Here is an 11,602-nt window from a genome sequence, read left to right on the forward strand (position 1 = left end):
TTTGGTTGGGTGTTTTGTTGGAAAGGTTGAGTGGTTTGTTGGAAAGGTTGGGTGGTTTGTTGGAAAGGTGGGTTGGTTGGTGGGTTGAGTGGTTGAAATTGTTGTTGTCTTGGTTGGAAGGTTCTCCCTTGGAAACCCGGTGGACCTTGATTGAATGTCGTGTTTTGTTTTTGAGTTTGGAAGTTTGGTTGTTGTGACTTTTGTTGGAAGGTTGGGTTTTGGACATTTTGAGAGCCATAAGAGAAGTTTGGGTGGGCTCTCAATCCGGGGTGATATTGGTTGTTGTTAAATGCTTGCTTGGCCGGACTAGACTCCCATATCCCGTTCACTTGCTCCATACCACTTCCATCTCCAACCACCAAAGGACACTCATTGGGTGGGTGTCCTTGGTCTCCACAAAGCTCACAACTATAGACTTGGTTCCTCATAGAAGAATTGCTAGATGTTTTGCTTGAGCTCATCAAGGCAACTTGTTGCTTAAGCTCTTCTATCATCTCTTTCACTTCCACATTGTTGGCCGACTCGACCGTTGACTTCCCCTTCCTCTCGTGCCTATCATTGTTCCAATGAAAGGTACGAGAAGCCATTTCTTCAATAAGCTCTTTCGCCGTCTTGTGGTCTATCTTATCCAAAGCTCCCTTCCCCGAGCCGGAATCAAGGTTCATCTTCATATCATTGTTTAACCCTTCATAGAAATTGTTGATGAGCTCATCATCTCCAATACCGTGGTGAGGACATAGCCTTTGGAGGCCCTTGTACCTCTCCCATGCTTCATAAAGGGTCTCATCTTCTTGTTGGGTGAACCCTTGGAGCTCACTCTTGATTCTTGCGGTTCGTTGGGGTGGGAAATACTTGTTGAGAAAAGCCTTAGAGACATCATCCCAAGTCCGAAGAGAGTCGGGTTCACAACTTTTAAGCCACTCCTTGGCACTTCCCCTCAAAGAGTAAGGGAAAAGCCTAAGGCGTACGGCATCCTCCGTTACTCCATTGGCCTTGAACATGTCACAACTATCCAAGAACTCGTTAAGATGCTCGTTGGGGTTTTCGGTGGCTCCCCCTCCGAATTGGTTCCCTTGGACAAGTTGTAGCAAGGTGGCTTTCACATCAAAATTGTTAGCTTGAATAGGTGGCTTGACAATACTCGGATTCACCACCTTTTTCGGAGCCAAGTTATCTCTCATAGGAACCGCGGCCATTGTTACTTCCGTTTCCGGTGTTGCAAAAGGATTTTCGAAAGTTTCAAAGACCCGTGGTCCTCCTTGAAGGTTCTCAATTACTGGATTTTCTTGAGGAATCGGTGTTTCTATAAGCCCTCTTCTACGAAGTGAATTTAGTCTTCTTGCGGTTGCTTCGATCTCGTGGTCAATCGGACGTATTGGATGACCTCTTCGAGTTCTCCTTCTCATGCAAAAAGTCCTACACACTCAAGAGAGGGATTAGTAACAAAGGACTTAGTCTAAACAAGAACGAAAACAATTAATATCTAGCCGAACTCCCCGGCAACGGCGCCAAAAACTTGATGGCATCAAGCTATACCTCGCAAGTGCACGATTTTATCGTTGTACACTATTAAGGGTCGATCCCACAAGGAGTTGAAAAGATTACTAATTGTTCTAATCTGATCGTTTAGCTAAGTCGAAAATAAAAGATGATGGTTGATATACTAATGCTACCTAAAATGAAATGAGATGCAATCTAAACAAAAGCAAGATAAATGAGCAACAACGAAAGATAAATTGTAATTCAAATGATTAAAAAGGCCTAGGACTCGGTTCTTCCCAAACTATTCGCAATTCCACGTGGTTAAATTTCTAGGCTAATCACAAAGGTAGTTAGGTGAGGAGGTGACGGCTCTAATTCGCCTAAGACCCCCCTCTCGGGTTCGAAATAGGACACTAGCACTACCCACCAACCCCCCTCTCGGGTTCGAAGGTCGGAATCCCTAACTCAATACCCCACTACCCCAAAAACATGCATTTTCCCGAGGTAGTCCGATATTCGCTAAGGTCATTAAGCCCCATCAATACCCGGGTCATCCCACTCCCTCTCTCGAGGGTCGATTTCAAACACTAATTTAGAGGTGTCCTACCCCGGTTCTCCCTTTCGGTCTCAACCGAGGTCAACAATAGGGTCAAGTCTCGGGTACCCAAATCACAACCTAACCAACTCTCGTTGGTGGTCAAGGGTCGTAAGTCAACACTACCCAAGAGTCAACCCATAACCCAAGTCATTCCTCTAAACTACCCTCACCAATTTCCCCAAATAATTAGCCTTTATGAAATTCAATTAATGAAACTACTCATGTCGGGTCAAACCGAGCCCTAGTGGAAGACTACTCACTAATCATGGTTCTAATTGCAAAATTAACAATAAAGATGGAAACTTTGGTCACAAACATGGTGAGAAGATGAAATTCACTACTAAACATGCAACAATCTAACAATGGGTGTAAGGAAAGATGATTTAATCTAATAATGAGAGTGATTAAACCTAAAGACACAATCTTTAACCAAATCAACTCAAAGATTAAGTCTTTGAGGACAACTACCCAAGGATGAACAAAAGAAAGAGGAACAAAGGAAAGATGAACAATGAAAAGATGAACAATGACGGAATTAACAACAACAAACAAACAACAACAATAATTTCAACATAAACAATCAAACAAACATAAAAGAAGAGCAATAATGTAAACAAATGAAAATAGGGAGAGAATTAATACCAACAAAATAGTGAAAGAGGAATTTGGATAGAAATAATAATAGAAGGAAATCCTTCAATCTTCTTACAAACCCAAATTCAATCACTAATTGATTGAAGAACTTCTCTAATTAAAGCAAGATTACCAAAGAGATTAAGAAAGTTTAGAGCTTGAAAGGGTAAATATTCTGGATCTAGGGTTGTGTGTACAAAAGGGTTTAAGAGGGGGTATATATAGGTTATACAAGGATTAGGACCGAAATTGGAAATGGGCTTTGAAACACGTATATGCACTCCCGGCCGGTCAACCGGCCGCCGGTCAACCGGCCGCCGGTCCTTTGACCGGCTGGGAGTTTCCTGGATTTTTGATTGAAGTTTTGAAGTCATCAGGTGTGCACGGCCGGTCAACCGGCCGCCGGTCACTGACCGGCTGGGGCATCCTTGACTTCAATCTTGACTTTTGGCATTTGGAGGAACTCCCAGCCGGCTAGCCGGCCGCCGGTCATTTGACCGGCTGGGAGATTCCTGTATCCTTCTTCACTTCTTTGCATTTCCTAAGCTCAAATGTCCTCCCAGCCGGCCAGCCGGCCGCCGGGCCACCGGCTGGGAGTGCTTCTTCACAATTCTTCCTTCATTCTCCTTGTAGATGTACTCCCAGCCGGCTAGCCGGCTGCCGGCCTACCGGCTGAGGGTACTCCTCAGCATAATTCCCTTCTTCTTTCATACAAGGCTTAGAAATCCCGTCTTTCTAGCTTCGTTTCGCCCGTTCCCGCCTCAGTTTCTGCAAGGGGGCCACAATGTCATAGTAGAGGGAATCGGGACTAGAAACGAGAGTAAAGGGGCACAAAACCGCCTTAAATGGGGTCGAATAAGCATGAAAATAGAGGGAAAAAGAGTGCAAAATGGTCCTATATCAGTGACGAATTTAACCTCCTAGGTTTTGAAGAAACAATTTCTTACACAAAACGTCTCATGTAGCCAAGAAAGACCAGTTTCTTGCGACATAACATTCTCTGTGGTATTCTTTGTGGCTCTTGAATAATTTCTCCCACTCTGTCTTCTAGAAATAAACTTGTATTTTAGAAAGACAGCTTCACGAGCCGCAAACCCGTCGTACTCGTGATAATTGAAAATGGAAAAATGAGCACTTGTTTCTTGTGGAAACTTACAAACATGGTACCCTTACCATTTCATATCTCATATGATTCGATTTAGTGGAAAAATAATTTAGACAAAAATGATAAAATCCCCAAAAGGATCAAGTAACTCAAAGTAACTTGATTGAAGTCCAAACCATATCGAATAGCGTTTGATTTCTTATCCAACCACACATTATTTCATAATGCGTGATAAGAGAGATTAACTTGTGATACTATATCACATTTCCTTTGGCTTATATCAAAGTCTTCACTTTGATAATCCCATCACGACTAAATCGTGATTCCTTGAACTCTTTGAAATTCTTCAAAGATTTCTCTATTTACCTTATTAAGTGAACATATTAGTGTCAACTTAAATCGTTGGTAAAAGAAAATGATCAACCTATTTTGGATCGATGATTTACAACCTCGATCTCCTTTTCAACCAAAAGGCACGAGACATCTTGCTTTGAATATAAGATACGCATATACCATTAACAATCTAATGGTTTCAAGAGTACTCGATAACTCTTTGCGTTCATCATTCCAAAATTTAAGGTTTAATCTTGGGTTACCAATTTGAATCTTACATCATCTACATGATGTATCATTCTAGTTTGGTTTAGAATATAATCACCTTGATAATGGGCTAGCCACACATCAAATCGTGGTGTATAGGGTCACAAAAGTGAAAACCTCTTTTGTATCTTAACAAGTTTATATTCTTATTTAGAGTTTATGCACTTAATAGTCACAATTAAGTACCACTTTAAATCCAAAAACTAGATTTAGTACACAATTACTCTATCTCTCGACTTCATTGTTGCTAGTCGTCATATTCTAATCATCCTATGTGTCAAACATAATGATGAAAACCACCACCGGTTTCTAATATTGACGAAGTAATACTAGCAAAATTTATGTTTAATCAAATAAACATTTAACGAAGAAGGTCCCATTAGATGTCCCACAACTAACTTGTTGATTCTTCAATAATTTGGGGTAGTTTCCTTTCTCGTGTCCAACATTTAAGACAATGGAAACTTTATCGGTCAGGATTGATAGGTTTAGTATCGTCATTCTCAACAACTTTACCTTTAACATTACCTTGCATCAATTCCATTTACTTCTTGAACCTCGTCCTCATCTTAACGGTTTAAGAGAATGCTCCCACTTATTTCAATGAGTCTTTGCTTTGAGAAGCAAAATTGAATTCACGAAGATCACTCTTCATTTGTTCGTTTTAGTCTTAAAACTTTCATTGAAGTGGTTGCGTTATTTTGGTCAATCACGAATTCTGGACAAAACTAATTACCAAAACAATTTATCGCTTCAAGGTACTTAATTTATTTAAGTACATGGAAAAACAATCCATTGTAAGTAGATGTGTTAGTCTAGAATCAAAAACCTGTTTGATAATGACTAACTTTAATCTATACTCTTTACAAAAGATTCTTAGCAATGGTTCATATGAGGTTTTAGAAGCAAATTCATATTTGTCTTTAATTACGATGCTTTAATGGAGTTTTGAATCGAAATGATATCGTATATGAATTGTGATAAAGAAATAGAACAATATAAAAACGGAATAGTGGAAAACTTAACATTTATCGTTTTATTAATACTTGAAAAACAAGTATAGCATTTACATAGTGACCTCTACCCAACTATGATAAATGATTCCAAGACCCAAATTCATATTGACTTAGGCACGGTGGGGCCGATACATCCTTTATCAATATAACTCGGTGGATTAACGTTTAATCGATTCTACTTTTAGAACTCTTGGTCGATAATATTACATTAACATTTATCTTTAGCCCAAAACACATTCGACAAGGGCACGGTGGGGCCGATACATCCCTTATCAAAAACTTTTGTTGATTTAATCCAAATTTCGAATAAATGTGTCCATGATCCAAACCCACATTAACTTGGGCACGGTGTGGCCGATACATCCCTTATCAACATGAATTCGGTGGATAGACATTTATCACCCACTTCCCCTACGTAACAAGGTTTGTACCCCGGTGGGGCCGAGCGCACTCCCTCGCGAAATAGGTTTTCATGGTTTCTACTATTTGGTAAGGCTATGTCTCAATTGATTGTTTTAGCGAGAGGTCATGTCAATTTATTATCTATCACGTTTTAAGTGAACTATAGCGGTGAACTACGATAATTTTAATTGACACGGTCGATGAACTCGATAAAATAGGATGCATGTTTTAGTTATGGCGATTTAGCGATGCATGCGACATAAAATAAAATGCAAGCATAAAAATAAATAAATCCTAGTATGGCCTTTCCTTAAATAGAAAAACTATTTAACTATTACATATTCGGAAACCAACTCCATTGGTCCCTTGAACTTCGGTTGTTGCACGCATCTCGAGGTAACACCGTCTTTATGTATCGCCATTCTTGAAGAAATCCGTCTTTGGGAACTCCGGAATGAATAAAATTACATAATAAATTACATAATTTCCTATTATACATTTGTAACTAAAATAAAATAAATCTATTAAATTACAAAACGGTGATACGAGATCACAATAAATTACAACCGAATCGATATTCCCATACATTTCGGGCAATATCAATTAAAATCTAAGGCCATACTAAGTAAAAATTACATAATTCAAAATTACATAAATTAAAATTATGACAATCATAAAGAAAAATGCAGCATTATAATATGTATGAACATGCTCAATTTTATGCTAAATCGCCTTTAATTAGCCAATATCGTATATTACTCGGTTTTTACGGATTTGCGTGATTTTAACATTTTTATAATCACAAAAATACATAAACTCATATTTATGCATAAGTTAATTACCCTAACCTCTTAGGACTCAAAATTTAGTCTTCACTAATAATTTGACCATAATTAACCCATATTTTATAAAATTGTTCATAAATGGACCAAAAATTACAAAAATAAGCCATAAACTTCAAATAAATCACAAAATTTCAAATAAATTTGAAATTTGAAATTTAAATTCATGAACATTCTGGAAAAATACCATGACACTCATAATGTTCAAAATCTTAGGTTAAAAATTTCGAAATTTTTCCGGAAAAACAATGTTGCGGTTTATCGATTTTTAATAAAATAATCATAAAAACATGGAAAAATTATTTTCACTAACTTTTCAATTTTAGATCTGAAAAAGATAATAAAATGCAACATTAAACATTTTTCCTAAGTCATAGATTATGTTTTATTAATTTTCCACTAATAATGTCACTATTTATGCTATTTTTCATCAAAAATCCATAAATCATGCAAAAAGACTTCTTTATAGCCAATTATTTTACACACATCTTGTAAAATTGCATGTGATAACATATTAATTTTCTATGACCAGATTCGAAATTTTACTCATATTAACCTATTTTCACCTAAATCCGAATTTAACAATGAAAAATCCATTTTTCAAGCATAACAAGTCCAAAAATTATGAAAATTTACAGGTTATCTCAAAATAATATATGTGACAACATATCCAAAAATCAATGAAAAATTCGAAGTATAGCTAATTTTAGACCAAAAATGACATTTTTACTCATAAAATCATATTTAAATGCCATTATTGTATAATATGAACAATAAAAATCCGTAAAATTAACCAAAATATCCTAAAACATTTTAGGACCAGAAATATTAACATGCATGGATTAATTTCGTGATATCTCATAATAACACAAATTTTACAAGTTTTATATGTTATTCTTATAACTCGGAAAAACTTTTAACCGATTTGCATTCAAACAAACCTGGCTCTGATACCAATTGAAGGAAAAGTAGATCTTTATACTAACATATTCATATATGTTTTAATTTAATTTGTCATAAAATTAAAGATTGATCTTATGCATGCAAACTTTAAAACAAAATAAGCAAGAAGCATTATTCTTACATATGGATTTTCGGTTTATGGGCACAAGAGAGATCACCTTTCTCTCTTGTTCTTGAGCTTTCCAATAATGGATGAACATACAAAAATCCCAAAGTAGAGATTCTTCAATTAGTAGCACCCAAGACAATCCCTTAATTCCACAAATAAACATGTACTAGATGTTTATAATGTAGTTTACCTTAAAATCTATTACTAATACTCATATACTACTTCTAGTAATTTTAGTAATTTATATGAACAATTTGAATCAAATACTCATCTTTTTGATGAATATTAAGGAGAGAGAAAAGAGAATATTCATGAACATTTTGCATGTTAATTGAATGGTAGTATATCAAAAAGAAAAGAACCAACTCTCCTCAATAAAGAGGGAGTGTCACGGTTTTAGGAGCCTAAAATGGCATCATTTCTTTTTCTTTTACTCTTCTCAAAAATAGTAGGTGTGTAAGATGTGTAAGACTAGTAGTAGGTAGGCATCATTATGTTTATTTTATCAAATAAAATAAAACAACCAAAACCCACTAACACACCCTCCATTTTCGGTCCATTTACTTAAAATGGACTACCATTTTATTTTGTCAATTTGTCATTTGTCACACAATATGTCACATGTAGTATGTTACATGTTATTAATTAATTTGATGCATATTTATCACATGAATATCATTTCATGAATTAATTAAATTTCATACAACAAATTGACTAGTGATACTTGATCACATAAATAAAATGGGTCATATAGTTATAATTCACAACTTCTTGTAATTATAATTAACCATTCATTCTTATCTTTATTATTTCTCAAACAATAAATAATTTTAGCAACAAAGCATTTTATTACTAAAATAAATCTTATTTAATCCCATTACAATAAGATATCAGTATTCTCTCTCACAAATCGAATTGTTCAATTTTAAGGAATTAATTAATCTGTATCGGTATACAACTAATTAACCTTTTCAATTAAGGGAATCGTCCTTTAGGTGTGACCTCAAGGGATCAACTGATCACCACCGTCGCACGACAGTAATGTCAAACTCTAGCCAGCCAATCATTACCGATATGTGTGGACCAGTTGACTATATATGTAATGTATCATCCCTTTCGTATTCTTATAATGAGATTTAATAATGATATTTAAATCATGTGATCGCACTATTATTGAGGACACATTTCCCAACAGGTACAGATACACCCTGTGGGTCAGGCTTAGCCGGTTAATTGGGCGTTCCTGATGACATGCTTTCTGATACGTCCATGTATACTGACACGGATGTTTTAACTGATTTTTGTAGATCAACCGTCGGCACCCGCCGTTCTCACTGAGCAGCAAGTGGAGGAGAGCCCTGTGCAGGTTGGTGATCAAAACGTCACCGTTGACTCTTCATCCCAGAAGGCTTCCCCCTCCCAACTGCAGGCTGGTGATCAGAACGTCACCATTGACTCTTCATCCCAGAAGGCTTCCCCCTCCCAGCTTGTAGCGGAAAGCACGAGGCTGATCAAGAGGCTGGCGAGGTGGAATGAGTTGACCGGTGCTCGTATTATAGAGCAGGAGAAGGCCGCGGCTCAATCCGCTCTTGAGCTTGCTGCCACCAAGAGGGTGGCCGTGAAGGTGAAGCTGGATCTCCTCAATGAGCGAGGCTTAGGGAGATGCTTTGAGAAGGCGCTCTTGGGCGAGAGAAAACTCAGGGAGGACGCTGAAAAGGAGGTCCTTGCTGAGAGAGCCAAGGCTGAGGCCGCGGCGGCTGAAGTTGCTAAGCTGCTGGAGAAGTGTGACCTTGTTCAGAGGCACGCCGACCTTTATTTCCAGCAGAGGAATGAATTCAGGGGCCTGTTTCAGGCCCAGGGTAAGGTGAACCGGAACAAGGACGCTGTCATCGCCCAATATGTGCAGGACATTGAGACGCTCCAAACCGTTATGCTTCCCAACATGTGTGCCCAATACCAGGACCTGGCCGAGGAAGCTGCCAGGGAAGTGATCGGGGAGCTCTTCCCTCTTGATGGCTCCTTTCCGTGGGACAAATTTGACGAGCTGCTTGATAACAAGCTCGAATCTAAAGAGAAAGCCGCGGAGGAGAAGGCCAAGGAGGAGGTGAGGGTGAAGCAGGAGGAAGAGGTGGCCGCGGAGAAGGCAGCCCTTGCTGAGAAGGCTACGGCGGCCAAGGAGGAAGCCGAGAGGATGAGGGCAGCTGAGGCTGCTGAGGCTGAGGCTGAGGCCGCTGAAGCTGAGGCTGCTAAGAAAGCTGCTGGGTCGCCCATTAACGATGGTGCTGCCGCCGCTGCTGATGGCAAGCGACAGCAGGCATAGGGAGACGGGCGGTCGTCACCAGGCTCACCCGGTGTCTCGGATAGCTTCAGCTGCTCGGGAGCCAATTATTAAGGCTTTCCTCCCTGCCATCTTTTGGCGCCTTAAATGACATGTCTGTAACCTTTTGCTTTTTTGTATTTTGTACAACTTTGGTAGGTTGTGTTTTGGGCTTATCCTTATGGGGACGGCCGTCGTCTGCATTTCTTGTAATCTGTTGAACATTTTTAATAAGAGCTCGTTTCTTTTGCCTCCGGCTTGGCCGAGGTTTTTACCCCATTTTTCTGAGTTGTCTTTTTGTGCTAGTAGTTGTTTATCTTAACTGTAAACGTTTTCACTTTGCCTCTGGCTTGGCCGAGGTCTCTTCTCGTCTTCGTCTGAGTTGTCTTCTTACGTTATTAATTGAGTGCCTCTTTTGTTTTCGCCTCGGCCTGGCCGAGGCAATCTAGAGTGCGTATCTCAACTGTGTTTAACGTTCCCAAGATACGTTGACTTTTTTTGCGAGTATCAGCTGTGCTGGTAATGACTGCCGTGGCGTCTACCTCTTGGAGTGACTGCTGCGACGTCTACCTCTTGAGGTGACTGCCGCAGCGTCTACTACTTGGGGTGACTGCGACGGTACCTGCTTCTTGATGATGACTGCCGTGGCGTCTACCACTTGGAGTGACTGCTGCGACGTCTACCTCTTGGGGTGACTGCCGTAGCGTCTACTACTTGGGGTAACTGCGACGGTACTGCTTCTTGATGATGATCGCCGTGGCGTCTACCACTTGGAGTGACTGCTGTGACGTCTACCTCTTGGGGTGACTGCCGTAGCGTCTACTACTTAGGGTGACTGCGACGGTATCTGCTTCTTGATGGAGACTGCCGCTCTTGTCGGTGTGACAGTGTGAGCCGGTGCCTGTTTCTTGATGATGACTGCCGTGGCGTCTACCACTTGGAGTGACTGCTGTGACGTCTACCTCTTGGGGTGACTGCCGTAGCGTCTACTACTTGGGGTGACTGTGACGGTATCTGTTTCTTGATGATGACTGCCGTGGCGTCTACCACTTGGAGTGACTGCTGCGACGTCTACCTCTTGGGGTGACTGCCGTAGCGTCTACTACTTGGAGTGACTGCGACGGTATCTGCTTCTTGATGATGACTGCCGTGGCGTCTACCACTTGGAGTGACTGCTGCGACGTCTACCTCTTGGGGTGACTGCCGTAGCGTCTACTACTTGGGGTGACTGCGACGGTGTCTGCCTCTTGATGGAGACTGCCGCTCTTGTCGGTGTGACAGTGTGAGCCGGTGCCTGTTTCTGATAGCGACTACGGGGGGAAATGAACACTTTCATGGAAAACTTGGATGATTCTTCATTAGATATAAACATGCGTTGGGGTGCCCACAGCTATCTTGGGCACCTCCGCCGCTATACAAAATTTTTCCCGAGATTGTCAGTGCCCTAATGGCTCGTCAAAGGTGCACCCTCCATGTCTGTCAGCCGGTGTGTCGGCGGGGGATCGTCGGACCTGGGAATGTACTGTATCTGGAAG

The 11,602-nt window shown here is 40.1% G+C and overlaps 1 non-coding gene across 1 annotated transcript; it reads left to right on the plus strand.

Moving 5' to 3' along the window:
- The first annotated feature begins 720 nt into the window (after positions 1-720).
- LOC141610191 (small nucleolar RNA R71) lies at positions 721-827 on the plus strand. The gene has a single exon (XR_012528085.1). It is a non-coding gene; the product is annotated as a small nucleolar RNA R71 (small nucleolar RNA).
- Positions 828-11,602: the final 10,775 nt, after the last annotated feature.

This window comes from Silene latifolia, chromosome 10, assembly GCF_048544455.1.
Source record: "Silene latifolia isolate original U9 population chromosome 10, ASM4854445v1, whole genome shotgun sequence".
Classification (NCBI taxonomy): Eukaryota; Viridiplantae; Streptophyta; class Magnoliopsida; order Caryophyllales; family Caryophyllaceae; genus Silene; species Silene latifolia.